Source organism: Euprymna scolopes, chromosome 9 (assembly GCF_053919585.1).
Source record: "Euprymna scolopes isolate OS-2025 chromosome 9, ASM5391958v1, whole genome shotgun sequence".
Taxonomy (NCBI): domain Eukaryota; kingdom Metazoa; phylum Mollusca; class Cephalopoda; order Sepiida; family Sepiolidae; genus Euprymna; species Euprymna scolopes.
The window spans coordinates 30,597,847-30,617,075 of record NC_136490.1 but is presented as its reverse complement, the minus strand read 5'-3'; the positions used below and the strand labels follow the sequence as shown (position 1 = coordinate 30,617,075).

Sequence of the window (19,229 nt, the reverse complement as noted above, 5' to 3'; positions counted from 1 at the left end):
TACTATATATATATTACTATATATATATATATTATAAATTACTAACTAGCTCTACCTACGTATTGAGCACTTTTGAAGTAAATACTTAAAGTTTAAGCATAAATCTATAATTTCGTATATTAATTTTATGTGAGTAAATGAAGTAGTTATATATATATGTATATAGATATACAAATTCGAGGTTAATATTTTCCATGAGTAAAGTAACCAATGAAGTTTTGACGAGGTTAACACAAGAGTGCTCCATACCGAAATCAGACAAGATATACTTTTTATTTGTTTTACATAAGTATTAGTATGTCGCTACACATTCATGAGCATGTTTCGATCAGCCAGTTATTAGTAACTAGATACCTCTTCAGATGATATTGCTTATACAAAAGCTTAGTTTGATTACGGACTAAGCTTTTGTGTAAGCAATATCGCCTGAAGAGGTCTCTAGTTACTAACAACTGGCTGACCGAAACATGCTCATGAAGGTGTAACAACATATTAATGCTTATGTAAAACAAAAAAAACGAATATATGGGTAATACTTGTAGTGTTAAGTATTTATAAGATTGATCTGTTCAATTTTGTAAATGACTATCACCAAGTTGTTTGTATTTTTTTGTATCATCTCCGTATATAATATTTTGATTGCAGAAATTCTCCTCTGAACCAAAGTACCGTAGGTTTGAAACAACAAATGCCACATACAAATTTGTTAGGTCTAGACAATTAGCCACTACCTTATGTAACTTTAGAACAACATTTTAGACACATTTAGTTGTTATAATAAAATTCTACATTTCATCCTAGGAACAACACCATCACAATTGCAGCATCTTTAGAGGAAGTAGTTCATATATATAAATATTAATTCCTCTTACCGCCCCCAGTCAAGATCGGGATGAAATATGCACATTCTACAGATATTGTGCTTGCACCCTTCATAACTGGATCATAAACTCATAGACATAACATAATCGTTTCATTTTCCTTTTCAAATTCCACCATTCTCATTGACTGAGAGTCGACAATTTGACTATTCCAGAATCTATCTCTTAATACATAAACGAACACTCCAGAAATTTTCAAATATGGTGGCACTCTATAAGAGGCAATCATTTAAAAAAAGAAATAAACCAAATACAAGCATAATAACCAGAAAATTAAATACTGATTACCTTACATTTACCTATGCACGCATTACCAATACGTCATTACCCCCCCCCCCCAAAAAAAAAGTGTACCATTGTTTATTTTTCGATTTCGGAGCAGCTTAGCGAACCTTACACAATGCTATTTTTTTATTTTTTGTCTTTTACTTTGTTTAATAACAGAGCCTTTTTTTTTTTTTTTTCAAATCTTTCTTGTACGTTTTTTAAAATTTACTTTTAATGTGGGCAATTGAAATTACTTACATATTTTTCTACAATTAGCTAGATTTCAGTCATGTTACTTATCTTGTCCACATAAGTTTTCAAATATGAGAGAGAAAGATAGGGGAAATTAAAAAATAAAAACTGGCATAGATGTGAATTTATTTTTTTTTTGCATAAAAAAGAAATGCAAAAAGCGAAAGAGACTTGGGAGGAATATATACAGCGAGAGAGAGAGAGAGGGAATAAAAACTAGTGTAAATATTGTTTGCTGTGTAATGTTTTTTATGCCGAAGAAAAAAAACAAATATTTCACGGTGTCAACATGATCTACAACAATTCTTATTCCCCCTCTCTCTCTCTCTCTCTCTCTCTGTATATATTCTTCCCAACTCTCTCTCGCTCTTTAGATTTCTTTTTCTACCGAAAAAAAAAAAAAATTCTATGACGTCAGCGTTTTCTACATTGTTACATCATTCACGTAAGTAAAACTATTCAGCGATGCGGGGAAATTGACTTACTGACAAAATATTTTTTTAATGAAGGACATGTTTTAAAAATTGTTTTAAAGGTTTTTAAAGAAACTTCCAAGACTCTCTCTTTTATATATATATATATATATATATATATATAAAACTACTTAATTTACTCACATAAAATTAATATACGAAAGTATAGGTTTATGTGTAAACTTTAAGTATTTACTTCAAAAGTGCTCAATACTAGATTTATATATAAACTAACATTAAAAAAAAAAACCCCACTAACCTAGATTTAAAACAGATCAAGAAGCTAAAAATCCAGGCTAAATAGAGCACACACAAAGGAACAGGTCAACCAGAGGTCAAATAGGCCTTTGTCCAATAAATGCATTTGGCTGATAGGAAGGGCGCGGTGGATACTACAAAGCTGATTGGCTGACTAAAATTTCAATAGAAGATGTGCATATAAAAACGACAAACAACCACAGAATTTGCGCATAAGCCTGAGGAATCCTAGAGTGGATGAAACGTGGAATATTCAGTGTAGCTTAATCGCCATATACATTTTATAACTTACTATATATATATATATATATATATATATAAATCTCATCTACAGAGACTGTTTCACTGTATAACAGCTCTTCAGTGTGGCTAGACCAGCACCTATCCCAAGCCCTGAATCGAACCAAGAATCATAGTCGATAGTCAGTAGCTATCTATAAGCTCACTAGAACAGACGCCATCAACAATGGCATCTAACAATGTTTTATACAAATATTAACCACTACACCCACAGTGCTCCATTTGTTTACTTACAAAGAGCTTTGGATTATGTTAAAATAATAGCAGACGATATCATTACCAAAAGTTCTTGACATAAGAATGGATTCCCCCTCCAAATTTCTTTATTGCTTTAGCATACATGTGGAGTTTGGAGTCAGTAACTTTTTGAAGGAGTCTAGTTTATAGAATCAAAATCATATTTACCAATATAAGGGTTTCAATTGATCTTCAGTTAATAGACATGCCGTTGCTTGAATCAATAATATTTATATATTAGAAGGTCCACTTATGGACGAGCAACCAACCAGAATCTATGCCCATGAAAGTATGATAGAACATTCCATTCTGCTTATATACCAACTTACTGACTTCTGCTCTTGGTTTAGTTCTAGATTAACTGGTCAAACAGTTGAACACTGGCTCCTAAAGTTTCCTTTTTTTTTCTTTTTTTTTTTTTTTTAACCAACTCCATTTAAATATTTTTTTTTTTGTAGCCGATTTAACACATCTGGAGTAGGAAATTAGAGTAAGAGTCAGGTTTTTTTTTTTTTTTGCTTCTCCTTCATAATTGAACTTTTTTCTTTTTTTTTTTTTATAGTCACTGAGTTGGGAGTTGAAGCCAGTAGTTTTTTTTTGTTTTTTTTCCAGTTGACTCGCTCTCCTGTCTACTCTTTAAGCATTTTACTAAGAAAGGCTAATCTTAAAAACATTTTAAAAAATCTTCTGTTACCCCCCCTCCCCCAAAAAAAATAATAAACAAACCAAATCGACCTAGAAATATAAAAATTTGAGAAAAATGTTTAAGGAAAGTTTGAATCTAGAAATACTGTCTCCATTTTAGAGTTATGAATTTTTTTTCCATATATATATATATATATATATATATATATATATATATATATATTATTTATAACACAAATGCTCATTAGGGTGCAATTGTTGTGAAATTCAACATTGGGTGGGAAGACACACACAGGTTTCTGGATGCAGATAAAAATGTGCATTATGTTCTTCAGAGACCAGAAAAAAAAAAAAATTGTCATCGTATGCAATAATGAAGCAAAAAAAAAAAAATGAAGAAAAATAAATAAGAGCATTTGCGAAATATAGACCTTTCCCAAGGCTTTAAAATATTGTATTCTGGAGATACAAGTCAAATGCCAAAAAAAAAAAAAATCTTTTAGTGTTTATAAAAGAAGTTCAAGTAGTTGAATGCGGGTATGCAGTTCTTTAATGCAACTCTTATTTCTGTTCAGAAAATTAAGCCAAGAATTTTTTCCCTAAAACAAAAGTTTGAGCCATTTGTGAAATGTCTTTTCCCCTGTTTACTATGGTATATTGTTGATCTTGTGCAGTTTTAGGAGGTTCATCCTCTTCGGCTTTGTCTTCTTTCTTTGAGAATGACTTAGTTTATTGCTAATCAACTGATGCGCCTCTACCATGGTTGGTCAGGCATTCTTTTTTTTTTTTTTTTTGCAGGACAAAGTGATCCTCTTCACCGGTGCTGGCTTTTTAATCTTACGTTTTTGAGCCTTGTGTCAAATCTTCCCACCATGGGTAGAAGATAAATATCATATAGTTCTTTGCAAATACAGGTGCAGCCCACATAAACGATACCGTATTTCAGCATTTAAAAACCAAACTTGCGATTTGTATAATTTAAGCGGCATAAATGCATGTCAATCGTTGATAAACGCTGTGTTTTACTTGAGTTTGAATGTTTCTTAACACTTCAAAATAATGCATCGTATTTTGTTGAGTTAAAAATTTATTGCAGTTGCATCCAAGTTTTTTGCTGTTTAATATTTCCTCATTTTTATGTTATTTATTGTTTAGAAAACGACTTTATTTTGTATTTTTGAATGTAGCTAAATCATCTGTTCAAAGTTTAACAAAAATATTCCGTGTTAATGTTTTTTATTAAGCAACTTCAATTAATCGTGTGCCGTTCTCATAACCATCATCAGCATTAGAAAACCCTGCGTTTGACACACCTGATAACAGATTAGACTGAGGATTTGGCATGCTATATATATAAGTTTTGTTGAGGTTGTAGAACCACTTTCATTAATAGTCATACCCTTTGAAACGGTAAGGGTAAACTCGGCTCTTCAAAATTTATAGGGCAACTAGTCTAGGAGAAGGAAAACTATGAAATGACGTTTTTTTTTTTTTGTTTTAGTTGCGTGCAAGCGACTCTAAGTGACTCCGTCGGTCCGTCCGTCGATCTGTCGGTTGGTCTGTCCATAACACTTTTGTGCTTGGCCTTTTTGGTTAAGATCAAAGGTCTGTTGTTAATAGATGCTGTTCTTAGCATTTTAAGCCTTTCTTGGCCTTTTGGCCAAGATCAAAGTGTAGTATCTATTCTTATTACATGCTGTACTTATGTTCGTAACTTTGTGATATACAGTGGATAATCACTTTTCTGTATTAATTTAATGTAAAACGATCACCCACTTTATAACCAGTCAGTCTCAAACCCATTCAAGTCATTCTCCAGATCATTCAAGTTGTTTTTGAAGGATTCCAGTTATTTTTTAAGCATTCAAGTTATTCTTAAGGTCATTCAATTCATCCTTAAGTTCATTAAAGTCATTCTAAGTCATTTACTTTTTATTTAAGTCATTTCAGCCCATTTTTCGGTCATTTTAGTTTATCTTTAAGAATTTCATGTCAATCCTACATTCACGCATTCATTCATTACACGAGAGCATGCGATTAATGGCTATCGGCCTCGTTTTTTTGTAGTCCATGAAAACACAGTGTTCTTATTACGTCAAAATTTCTGTTGCTCAACTAGAATAAACTCATGAACTTTGGAAAACAGGATGTGCATATCATATGCCTTTGTTGCATTTATTATTGTACTAAAGCTGAGTTAATCAACATTTGTTTCCCTTACGCTTTTTTGTCCTATGTATTTTAGTTAGAAAAAAATATATGCTATAAACTTTATCTGTTTTGGGATTGAGTTATGTTTGAAAAAAAAACTTCCATTTTAATTTTTCTCATTAGCTTTAATCTGCAATTAATTCTTCAAGTGACCCATCTCTTACTAACTTTTCATCTATCATTTTTACCCTCTCTAAATCTATATCAACCTCTCCCCCACCCCACTGTTATTCTATAAGTCATCTAATATTTTCACTTTCATCACTTTGTTTATTAACAATTGAAGGTAATTAATAGTAAGAATAAAGAGATTGGAATAGTCTATTATTGTCCTGGGTATAACCTTAATAAAAGCCAAGTACGTCCAAGGATGAAATACTGCTGCCATATCTAGGCAGGAGCTGCTAAAAACAGCCTATCCTGCCTTGACAGAGTACAAAATAGACTTCGTGGCTTAGTGGGGGATGCCCTTTTCTCTACCCTGCAACCTCTCTCCCACAGAAGAGACGTTGCGAGCCTATCCTTGTTTTATCGTTATTTCCATGGCAGGTGCTCGTCTGAACTCCAATCTCTGGTCCCCCCTCGCCAATCTTTCATGAAAAACACCCCTCTAGCTGAATCCACTGTGAAAAATTTCCCCCACTCTTTATCTGTGCCTAAATCAAAACGTGAATTCCATGAACAAAGCTTCTTTCTTAGAAGTGCACGCCTGTGGAACTCTGTTCTGTCTGCCTGCTTCCCACCGGACTACAACTTGGATGTCTTCAAGTCCAACATTAACAAATTTTTAATGAACCGCCCCCTTAAGTAAACACTTCATCAAAGCTCCACACTAACGTAATGTACTTGCAATAACCCTTATCCCTGAGTGGCTTCCGGGCCTTGATAAGTGGTGACTACCGTGTAAAAAAAAAAAAAAAAAAAAAAAAAACATCCAGTGATGAGACCTCATTTGGAGGCTATGAGGAATGTGGAGTTGCCCCTTAGTTGCCATTCCTTTTAGGATCCGGAGTTGTAATACTATGTTAGTGCATCTGGTGCTACCAGATTAGGCTGTCTGAAGATACTGGCTTCCTGACCGAAAGTGCCCCAAACATTACAGGTAACTGGGGTTTGCCTGTGAATTTATATTCCATTGACACTTCCTTCTTTGGAGGAAGTTGATTCAACCCACCTAGGGTGAATGCTGTACAACAACATCAGTCTATTATAGGGAATTATATTATAGTATTATAGGGAATTATATTATAGTATTATAGGGAATTATATTATAGTATTATAGGGAATTGTATTATAGTATTAAAGGGAATTGTATTATAGTATTAAAGGGAATTGTATTATAGTATTATAGGGAATTATAGTATTATAGGGAATTATAGTATTATAGGGAATTATAGTATTATAGGGAATTATAGTATTATAGGGAATTATATTATAGTATTATAGGGAATTATAGTATTATAGGGAATTATATTATAGTATTATAGGGAATTATATTATAGTATTATATTGAAGGTAATGTAGAAAGAAAGAGAGCACAGGCGAAAGGAGATAATTTTGAATTTTTTTTTTCATGTTTACTGGGCTTTGCAAACTCTGTTTTTCTTGATTAAAACAATTTAACTCAACAGATCAGATTTTGTTTTAAAGCACTCATACGTAGATACTAAATCTTGCAAGAGAAAAGAGAATGGAGTTAGGGTTAAGAATTAAAAAACTATTGCTGAACAACAAATAGGTTTATATATTAAATTAGCCTGGATGCCTGGCGTTTCCCGGGTGTTTGGACGTGTGTGTTGAGCAAAAAAAAAAAAAAATAAATAAATGTTAGTAGGCAGGCTATCTCAAACACGTGACGCGATGGCAGAAAAGAAAGGGAAAGAAAATCTGACGTTTTAGCCGATTATTCCATGATGTGAGCGGAAATAAAAAGTGCTGAAATTAGCTGAAGTCAATCCAACGGTGACGATGACTTGCTAAAATGTTGGCGAAAAAAATCGACCCCTTCTTATACAAAACGGAAGAGTTTAGGGTGACGGAATTAATGTTTTTGGCCAATTTTTCGATATTTGTCGTTAGAGATGTCGAGCTTCAAAATGATACTGATCTTGTTAGGATCTGTCTGTCGAGAGTTTTTGCAAGACCTACATACATACGTACATACATTTAAACAGACAGGTGAGATTTATATTATAGATGCTGACCAATGGATGAGCCAATTTACTGAACAGAAAAAACGAAAGAATAAAAATCTTTGTTGTCTTATATAAAAAACTGAGGAATTGGAACTGTTATTTTAAGAGTTTGAGTCTGTTTAAAATCTGTTCTGAAGTTCAGTATTGTTTTTTTTTTTTTTCTTTTTCTTTTTTTTTCTCAACCAAGTACCTGTGGGCAGTCGCAAATTCTCAATTTTTGCAGGAGTCCAGAATCGGATTTTTCCAACAGTCTCCCACCTTTACATGTGTGTAGAGTTGTAGATGTGGAGAATGGAAAAGAAACATTGATTTTTCAAAACAGCTGTTCATTGTTTCACTTATTCAATAGAATCCAGCCTTTTATGATTCTGCCTTCCGTTAACTATCTGCATTGAAAGTCTAGAATATGTATATATGCACTTATTTGACTTCAATTTAGCTGTACATAAAGTATTCCCTCTTTTAACGATAGCATTACAAACTTATATTGGGTTCGTGCTATGTTCTCTAATGACATTTACTCTCAATTTCGCTCCAATTTATCTTTAACATGCATACGTTTTCTGGGTATTTACCTTTCTCCTACAGCGAGATAATGTGATACAAGGGTCGGAAAGCGGGATTTGAAGAGTCAGCGCCCTAGAAAAGAAACACTCTGACCTACAAAAGATGCCTTGGCAGCTTTGTAAGCATTCCCCAATGGAAGTATCTCAGATGATTAGCAATAAACTAATCCTTTCTCAAAAAGAGAAGGTAAAACCTGAGGACATGGACCTCCTAGAACTGCACAGGACCAGCATCATACTGCAATCAACAAGGAAGAGGCCATTTCAGAAAATGTACAGACTCTGTTGATTTTGTGTGTGTGTGTGGGGGGGGTCAACGGTTTCTGATTGGAACTGCGTATATTTTACTCCTAGTGTAGTTACAACCAAATCCCAGAGAGATGCACTTAAATATTATGTATATTAGTAGATATCTATTTCTCGTTGACGTTTCCGTACATCTTCAAGATGGCCGATATCGCTTGTCAAGTGTCTAAATTAAAGTGTGACAGGTCGATGTCTAGCATTCATTCAAAGACCACAAGAGCCAATCGGTCAGCCATTGTGCCTGGTCAGTCGACTGCAGTGATGCCAAAGCAGGCGAAAATGCCCTTTAAGGACATTTCTCTTCAAGGAGTGTAAAAGGAATGGTGCTGTTCCTGGTAATGGGTTTGAGGGGTGGTTTGTGGCAACATGGTGGTTGCAAAGACTTTTTCATATTTAAGAGGGCAATATTAACTTGTACCTGAATGAATGTGTTTTGAAAACTTTTAAGTATCTTCTTTTTGTGTTATTCGTCTTCCCTTATTTTTTCTATTCTTTCTTTCATCTGTAGTTATTCTTTCCATTTATTACTACTACTACTACTACTACAACATGACATCATTATTAATATTCGTACTACTACATTATTATTATAATCTTAGCATTACTATTAATATTATTACTACTATTATACGTTATTATCATTATCCTTGCATGTTTCAAGTTTTCTCTTTTCCACTATTTACTTGCTTTCCCATGAAGTCAAACCTAGTGCTACCAGATCAGGCCAGTCTTAAGATACTGGCTCCCTGATCCAAACGTTGATGTTTGTATATTTTTGAGATGAGGATTTATAATTATTTTTTGTATTATTTGGACTATTATTCTCATCTTGGTTGTTTTTATGTTTTTTTTTCACAACGTTTCGGCCGATGTAACCTCCAGCCATCTTCAGGTACATTCACACTGGCTGTTATTGGTGAATGGTGAAATTTTTTATTAAAAAAAAATTTTTTTTTAATTTTTTGCTTTCCCAACAAACATAGTCTTAAAAATTTGAGTTTTGAATTTCTAATACCTGTGTTCGTAGGGAAGAAAAAAAGATATAAAACATTTTTCATCATTTACCAATCACATCCAGTGAAAATGCACCTGAAGATGGTCGGAGGTTACATCGGCCGAAACGATATGGAAAAAACAACCAAGATGGGAATAAGTCCAAACAATTCAAATTATACAAATAATAATTGATGTTATTGTTTTTTTTTTTTTTTTTTTTTTCCTTTTTCTTTGCAAAGCTCAATCACGGTGTACAAAAACAAAACAACCAAACCAAACATATAAATAAATATTTGAAGTCTAAAAACTTTTTCGAAGTTACTGAATTTGGTATTCAGTATAACCCGGAAAGTGTTGATACGTCATAAAAGAAAGCAGCAAAACCAAACCCACGTGGTCAAAATTAGACATAAGATCGGCTTTTAATTTAATCCAGTTTTCCAAAATGGTGCACTCTGAAGACAAAAATTTTAAATAGCCTAGGTCTAAAAGAATTTATGTGGACAGAACAGATACTACACTTGGCTCACTTAAAAACTGTTTTTTTCTTATTATATTTTCGTATAAGAACCACGCTTTCCCCTTCACTTTCAATATAATGAATTTCTTCATTTAAGTTCTTTCTCTCCCTCTCTCTTTCGTTATAACATTTTTTCATTCTCCCTTTTTTGTTTTAACAATGATCTATTCCATACACCTTTCCAAACATACTCTCCTTTTTAATCTAAATGTTTTCTTTTTTAAAATCCTGTGCGTTTCTAGTTGTCCTTTTAACATCCCCCACTTTTATTTGTATCATTTATTCTCACATTTTTCTGTTTTCTTTTATTCCCTTTCTCCTTCGTTTTTCCGAACTTTTTCCCCAAGACAAGATATAATTTCCTTATTATCTTTCTTTCATTTTAACGATATTCATTTTCTCTCTCTTTTTCCACGTGTCTCTCTCTTTTTCCATGTCTCTCTCTCTTTTATCACGTCTCTCTCTCTTTTTCCACGTCTCTCTCTCTTTTTCCACGTCTCTCTCTCTTTTTCCACGTCTCTCTCTCTTTTTCCACGTCTCTCTCTCTCTTTTTCCACGTCTCTCTCTCTCTTTTTCCACGTCTCTCTCTCTCTTTTATCACGTCTCTCTCTCTTTTATCACGTCTCTCTCTCTCTTTTATCACGTCTCTCTCTTTTTCCACGTCTCTCTCTCTTTTTCCACGTCTCTCTCTCTTTTTCCACGTCTCTCTCTCTTTTTCCACGTCTCTCTCTCTTTTTCCACGTCTCTCTCTCTCTTTTTCCACGTCTCTCTCTCTTTTTCCACGTCTCTCTCTCTTTTTCCACGTCTCTTTCTCTCTCTCTTTTTCCACGTCTCTTTCTCTCTCTCTTTTTCCACGTCTCTTTCTCTCTCTCTTTTTCCACGTCTCTCTATCTCTCTCTCTTTTTCCACGTCTCTCTATCTCTCTCTCTTTTTCCACGTCTCTCTATCTCTCTCTCTTTTTCCACGTCTCTCTATCTCTCTCTCTCTTTTTCCACGTCTCTCTATCTCTCTCTCTCTTTTTCCACGTCTCTCTATCTCTCTCTTTTTCCACGTCTCTCTATCTCTCTCTCTTTTTCCACGTCTCTCTATCTCTCTCTCTTTTTCCACGTCTCTCTATCTCTCTCTCTTTTTCCACGTCTCTCTATCTCTCTCTCTTTTTCCACGTCTCTCTATCTCTCTCTTTTTCCACGTCTCTCTATCTCTCTCTTTTTCCACGTCTCTCTATCTCTCTCTTTTTCCACGTCTCTCTATCTCTCTCTTTTTCCACGTCTCTCTATCTCTCTCTTTTTCCACGTCTCTCTATCTCTCTCTTTTTCCACGTCTCTCTATCTCTCTCTTTTTCCACGTCTCTCTATCTCTTTCTCTTTTTCCACGTCTCTCTCTCTCTTTTTCCACGTCTCTCTCTCTCTTTTTCCACGTCTCTCTCTCTCTTTTTCCACGTCTCTCTCTCTCTCTTTCCACGTCTCTCTCTCTCTCTTTCCACGTCTCTCTCTCTCTCTTTCCACGTCTCTCTCTCTCTCTCTTTCCACGTCTCTCTCTCTCTCTTTCCACGTCTCTCTCTCTCTCTTTCCACGTCTCTCTCTCTCTCTTTCCACGTCTCTCTCTCTCTTTCCACGTCTCTCTCTCTTTCCACGTCTCTCTCTCTTTCCACGTCTCTCTCTCTTTCCACGTCTCTCTCTTTCCACGTCTCTCTCTCTTTCCACGTCTCTCTCTCTTTCCACGTCTCTCTCTCTCTTTCCACGTCTCTCTCTCTCTTTCCACGTCTCTCTCTCTTTTTCCACGTCTCTCTCTCTTTTTCCACGTCTCTCTATCTCTCTCTTTCCACGTCTCTCTATCTCTCTCTTTCCACGTCTCTCTCTCTCTCTCTCTCTCTCTCTGTCCACGTCTCTTTCTCTCTCTCTCTCTCTTTCCACGTCTTTCTCTCTTTCTTTTTCCACGTCTTGTTTTCTATTTCCACCTGTCTCGTTTTTGTCATCTCATTTCTTTCTCTTTCAAGTGATGTCTTTTCTCTCAACCCTTCTCTTTTTAACATCTTTTTCTTTCTCTCCGTCTTGACATGTTTTTAGAGATTTCATTCTCCATTTTTTTTTTTCACTATTTGCATATTTTCATTCTGCTTTATTTTTCTTTCCTCTTTTCACACTTTATTTTCCCCCATCTTGTCATTCTTCACTTCTCACCGTCTTTAACTGACCACTAGTTGCTAAGCCTCGCTTTCTCCGCCTCATCTTTTCCTCCTGTCTATTAAAATTTTCAGATCTATATACACCCCGCCCCATCGATCTTCATTCCTCTTTCCGGAATCTAAATCAGTTCCCATTATCTTCTCATATTTACCTTCTTTCCCATCTGAAATGGGTGCTCTAAGCCTGGGAAAGTACTCCTGAAAAGTTCTCCAGAAGAATCTTTCTATTCCACTTAAACCGCACATTCCACTCCTCACCCAACCTTCCATTCCCTCTTTATTTTCTCTCTCTCTTCAAGCGCTTCAGATGACCAATGGAGATTGCCACTTCCTCCTATCTCCTACGGGCATATTGATTTTGTTATAGTTTTGATGGACACTGCTGTCCACTTGATTGGGTTGGTTATGACTCTGGACAACAACGCTAACCAGCAAGTGATAGCTCCAACTGGACATTGCTTTCTCTCGGACTAGCGTGTTAAAAGTTCTTTTGGACACTTTACATCTTGTATTGAGATCCTTGGCAAGTGACATTTTTCAGCTTATGTAATTAAACTTCAGAGATACACACGGATATTTACAAATAGGTGACACTTGTCGAATTTGTAATCGATTCTTAAGCTTGCAAAAATATGATTACGTGCTGATTTTCACTTAATGGAAAACTACTGATGAGACTATCACTAAAGTGTCCCCCGCATATCATTGAAAGGCGATAAAGAAAAAGACTGTTGGACAAGTCAAGTATAGACTGAAGCTTATTTTTACCAAATATGGTTTGGATTGTGAAAAGAATTGTGAATTTTATTAACCATTTCATGGGTATCATTTTCTTCGGGTCATCCTATATATTTTTTTATACTAGTATCATATTGTATTAAAGTTAAAATTCTAAAATTGCAATAACCCAACTGCTGGGTAATATGTAACAATCACTTTGTTGTTATTAGATGTGCAATAAATTCCAAATAAGAATTAATCTAACACTGTTGACGTAGGTAAATATTCCACAAATTAGATTTAGATTATTAAAGCAATTTATTCCGATTTATTTAGTTACTATCGGATAATGAATAAGGACCCCTGTATACACATACTCCCACCTCTAAACTCCATATCATTTTTATAATTTTTTAATTTCTATAATTTTCAATTTTTAAGTTATAAAAAAATAAAATGCATTAAAATATCAGCCATTGTTGTTTAGAGATATTCTCTGTTAATAAAGCCCTTATGTTATTGCCAAATGCCCTAATATAACATAGGATTTGTGTTAAGTGTAGAATCAAGTAATTTTTGTTTGGGACAAAAATGACCCTAGTTGGGGAAATTATGAAAAATAAAAACTCTCTGTATTAGAAAAGAAAAGAAAAAAAAGAATTGCAAATATCAGTTGCAAGTAGCTGAGATGAATAGTCCAAGGCAAAAGTAATAATTCATTTGGCATTTCGTTGCGATTGTTGTCGCATATCAGTCTAGGTTCCGTTTTCGGCAATTGGTCTGTGAGAAACTTGGCCATTTTTGTGACTTTTTAGTTGTAGGACTGAGGCATCCATTTGGTGCCACAGGGCTTATGAAGAAGAACCTGAATTCCTACCTAAGTAATATTCCTGGTGAACCAAGTGCAAAAGAGATCCAGACAATTGCATTTAAGGGAACAACGAGGATACTAAAACGAGCTCTCGGTTGGTTTCAATAAAAAGCAGGGCAATGTTGGCAGCTTGTTTGGCTGCCCCATACCCAGCCTTACAATCTTCAAAGGAAGAAAATTTAAAAAAAAAAAGGTAGTCCTAGTAAGTTCACTCTTTCAGGCTTTCTCTCTTGGCTTTTGTGTGAATTATTATCCGAGATGCACTCATTCAGGAATGCCAATGGGACTACACAGACATTTTTTTTGCAGGGCCAAAGTGCTCCTTCTTTAGTGGTGCTGTTTCCATTTTGCTCACTCTCCGACCTTGTCACTTCCTCCCATGGTGAAAGGAGGATAAATATCTACCCACAACAAATATACCAAAAATATTGCAATAATTCCTCATAAAAATGTTTGAGAAAAGTCATATTTGATCTTGATATAAGCCTTAGTTTTCAACTGTTTCTCCTAACAGACAGATACATATTACAAGTATATATATTTTGGTAATATGTTATCATGAGTTACTTATAGTTACGTAAGTTTCAGATGTAATTTTGAAGCAAAGTATATAGAGCTGTAATTTTATTATTTTTATTTCTCAACATAATTTTCCATGTTTTCCCACTATTATCATAATCTGCTGCCTATACATAAACATTTCTCTTGAGCCATAAGCTTAGTTATATGTGCTAGAAACTTATCCCCACAATTTCAGCACTGTGGTGATATCTGACATGTCTATACACACCACCAGATCACAAACTTGTTAGTCCCCGGGTTCGTCTGTCTGCACTTTTCTCAATAACTACGCCTTGGAAGTTTTTGAAATTTTGCACAAACATTAAACATGGTATGAGTTAAAAAGTAACAGAACAAATGGTTAAAATTGACACTTTTGTGCTTATTAAAAAAATTGATGCCTTGGATTTTTATAAAACTTTCTGAAAAAGTGTAACTAACTGATTTCTATATGATTTTGTTTGTCTATATTTCGAGATAACTCTTAGTGTACCCCAAGGGCTCTTTTAGGGCTAATAAAAACACTCCATTTTTGGAAATTTTACCATATTTGTCCAAAATTTTCTGTGTATGTCTATTTCGCAGTTTTGCATGGTGCTGAACTCAAATTTAAATATGCTAAGGCCTTGGGGACTTTTGGTGCTAAATGTGGCGGAGGGAACAAATGCTGAACTTAGTCATTTTTTTTATGCCTCATTCACTGTGCACTCACGGGGGTACCATACATGCTTCACTTTTTTATAAGATCAATTTATCAGATCCTAATAATACCTTTTTTTTTTTTTTTTTTTTTTTTTTTTTACATATGATGATATGTTCACTAGTCAAGTAGTTACTCATATGTATGGCATGATCACTTCCAAACACTGGTTCTTGTTAAATCACCAAAGCTAAACAACATTGTCTGGTCAATATCAGATGGGTGACGATTTGGGAATGTCAGGCACTGTATGTAGAAGGACGTCAACACTTACAGCAGTTCCTGCATCGCACTTGTAGCCTAAGAAAGGCAGCTCACGATGCCTTATAATAGATCCTGGTGGTTAAGCCATTCTTTCACTTGAGCTAGATGCAAGATTAGAGTGACCCAATCTAATTAATTGATTGGTCACGTCATGCACTAGTATATATAAGTTTATTCCAAACCATATTATGCAATTTGATTCTCCAAAAAATCAAAATTGATACTAGAACGTGATAGCTGAGGATCAATTATGTTTATAACAAATGAAGATTACCAATGCTAAGGAGTAATTTTTCAAAAGGTAATACTTCTATCCTCTCTGTATGATTTCCTTTAAAGAGAAATGGTTTTTTAGGATTACAATTGGCCATTTGTAAAATACGCTTAAATATTATGTTTTAATTCATGCAGATTTTGTATTATTATAGAGCCAATTCTCTATCAATTATCATATTGAGCATAATATATAGTAATAATTTAAAAAGAAAATGACATATGCCATCAGCTAGAATCTTAACCAAAACATATAGCTCTCCAGCCTTATTGTTAGAGTATTACCTAAATCCATACGTATGCAAAAACTGCAAAAAATAATGTTTCACTTATGACAAGGCACTACTAAAACAAAGTTTCTACCCCTCCCCCTCCTTGAAGAGAAAATTTTTTTAAAGTAAGGCCTGATAAAAAATAAATGGTCAGGATCCACAGGAGCGCTACTAAAAGCAGTAAATATGCTTATAGTTATATATTGTATATTTATATTTAAATCAGTTTTTTTTTTTTTTGTTTTTTTTTTTGCACTCAACGAAGTTAACTTACATTTAGCTTCCAAGGAAAACATGTTAAGACAAAAAATATTGTTAACCTTGTGTATGCTTTGAATAGCAGCAGTGGCTTTTAATATCGGACTTAAGACAGCGCGGCCATGAAATAGGTAAGCAGATAAATTTTTTATAATTGGAAGTCAGAAATAATTTAAATGTCCAAGCAAGCAAGCTGATCTGAGCTACATATATATATATATATATATATATATATATATATATGATATTTCCGTGTGCTAGAATATTTTCATCTTAAATTCTATGCAATTATGCAGAATGTTGGAACCATGCTGAAATAGAATTCAGCTTAATAGTGAATTGAAACCAACCGTCTAATAAAAAACATCAAAAAATGAATAATTAACATTTTTTTTTCTCAAGAATATGCAAATCAATTAATCTTCATGTAGTCGCTTGCATATCCATTACTGAGTATAATAAAAAGTTTGTTTTAATAATTTTTAAGAGCAAAAACTTATTAATATCAATGTCAGAATGAGACCCCCCCCCCCAATTTTACAGGTATATAGATAATTCTCACTCTCACTGTGAAATCTCCTATGAGTTATGTTTTCTAAGAGCAACATATTCTGAGAGTCGTTTTACTAGTGAGATATTCCATTTTTCTGTTCTTAAGTAATTGTAGTACCCTCTGTAGAATTTCCTTCCAAACTCAGAGCAAGGTATTCTAGGAATACAAATAACTATACTATCTATATAATTATATTTGACAAATTTATTTGGCATTAAGTATCCCACAGATAGTTGAAGTGCCATAAAAACTATCTCTAGAACTTATTTATTTTCTTTCACTTTGAGAACTCAACGAAAATATTGAGTACTTTAAAAATATAAGACAATGTTTGGTGCAAGGGGTAAGTAAGATCACATTTGGAAGAGAAGATTTCGAGTCTTGGCATAGATGGTATTGCTACATCTATCCACACTGAAGAGTTGTAATATGACACAACAGCTGTCTATGGATAATTATCTTATATATAAAGAGTGTATAATATATTCGAGCACGTGCATTATTTTTACTATAGCAAGAATATTATTTGACTTTATATTTCTATATTCCAGAATTATCAGTGGTGACCCTTATAATTGCACAATGGAGAGTCAACAGTTTAAGATAGAAAGGTATCACCATTATCTCAATCTAAGAGATGTTCACTGATAGCATTAAAACACCTGAATCTGTTGGACAAGTACAGCACACCGTTAGTGGTAATCCTAAAAGATTCATGAAGTTGATTGTAAATGAACTGTCAGAAGGAACAATGGGAAATGTTGTCTACAAAACATTAACTATGAGTCTTCTAAGTAAATGTCATTTTACATTGTAAAAGGTAACGGGAAATCGTTTAATCAGAGCTAGTATCCTCATAGAATGCAGAAATAAATGGTGGAAAGCTTTTATAGTCCTACGACCCCTAGCGCATCCACATATACAGAATAAGTTTTTGGTGTTAACAATATTCAAGACAGCGTATATACAGAGTGTATAAGATATTTGAGGACATAGGTTATTTTACAAAAGCAGAATTAATGTAACTGAATGCATGGGAAAATATCAGCAGGAGCTGTAAGATAGCTGGCTTGTGAAGATATTAGCAGCAGTAGCAAAAAAAAAAAGGCCATATGTAAATTAGGAAGTGTATGTGAGCTTGCACGACAAGAAAAAGAAAGGACACCACGTGGTCGACAGTAGCAAAGTCTGCACTGGAGAAGATGATGTGGAAAGTCGAATGCAAAAAATGGCTAGCTAATGCTAGCGTGAGGAGGAGCAGAAAGAAAAACACGTCATAGTGAGATGGATGTGTGGCCCCGCAGTGGTGGTGAGACTTTTAAGCTGGTGTTGAAATGGCGGGATTTTGTTAATCTCATGGCAGACAAAATGAGCAGTTAGAAAAAAAAAGTCGGCATTGTTTGGAAAGTAATGGTGATTAATACCTTTTTGATAAAATTGAAAAAAAAAAAAAAAAGCCAAATCAGATTTATTTATCTTTGTTCTTTTCGATGGTGCCGAACGGCATGGGGGTCTGAGAAAGGTTTGATCTTATAACAAACATTAATATTTGACTTTATATTTTCTATATTTCTAAATTATCAATTGCAACCCATATAATTACACAACAGATGGAGAGGCACACAGTTATGGTGACTATGAAGGCTGGATATGGCAATTTAGAAATAGAACCATTTTAAAAGTCATGATTTTTCATTTACAAAGTCTGTAAAGAGTTAAAGGCTTGATGTGGAAAGATATCGCCATCATATAAAACTCTAGAGAAATTCTAGTCATATTTTGATAGCAATAAAGTACTATAATTTATTTGCTGAGTTACAGTGCTGAGTGTTGGTGGTAATCACTTAATTACAATCGATTCATGAACCAATTTTTTATGATCATATGACTTAATATTTGCCTTCCTAGCTCCCCAGATCTTGATTATTAGGCTGTACGGACCATAGTTGAGAAAAAGGTTGATGAAATGTACATCCTCATAATAAATGGCCGAAGGCTACCTTTTCATTCGCTGTTACATCGAGGTGTAGAGGAGGGCGCCACTTTATTCATGGATTGCTCCACTTTCCCTTGATCCTCCCCTTTATAATGCTGAGTATTTAACAAAGGTGGCTTCAAATACCATTTCTTATGTCTTTGGTATGACCTATTAGCGAACACTAAATAATCCCTAAAAGTCTCCATGGTGAACAATAAATGTTTCATCTTAACAATGACCACTTGATCCTAACATGCAGAAAATTCGTACGTCATAAAAGTTGTTATAAAAAACTGAAGGAGAGTTTAAGGAATAAAATCACAAAACTATATTTTTATTCTCAAAAACGTTTTAAAGTAAAACGGCATTATTTGCTTCGAAGACTTATTTACAGAAATGGCGGAATATGTTAATGGTCATGTGACCCCTGACATTTGGCCTCTTAGCTCCTCAAATCTCAATCCTTTGAACTAGTATTGATTTTAAT

At 34.2% G+C, this 19,229-nt stretch overlaps 1 protein-coding gene and 1 pseudogene across 1 annotated transcript in view; both read left to right on the top strand.

Annotated features, from left to right (window-relative positions):
- The window catches only part of LOC145284477 (uncharacterized), a 537,192-nt gene that overhangs the window by 50,422 nt on the left and 467,541 nt on the right, over positions 1-19,229 (top strand). The window lies entirely within an intron of this gene.
- LOC145285278 (U2 spliceosomal RNA) lies at positions 4,954-5,090 on the top strand (annotated as a pseudogene).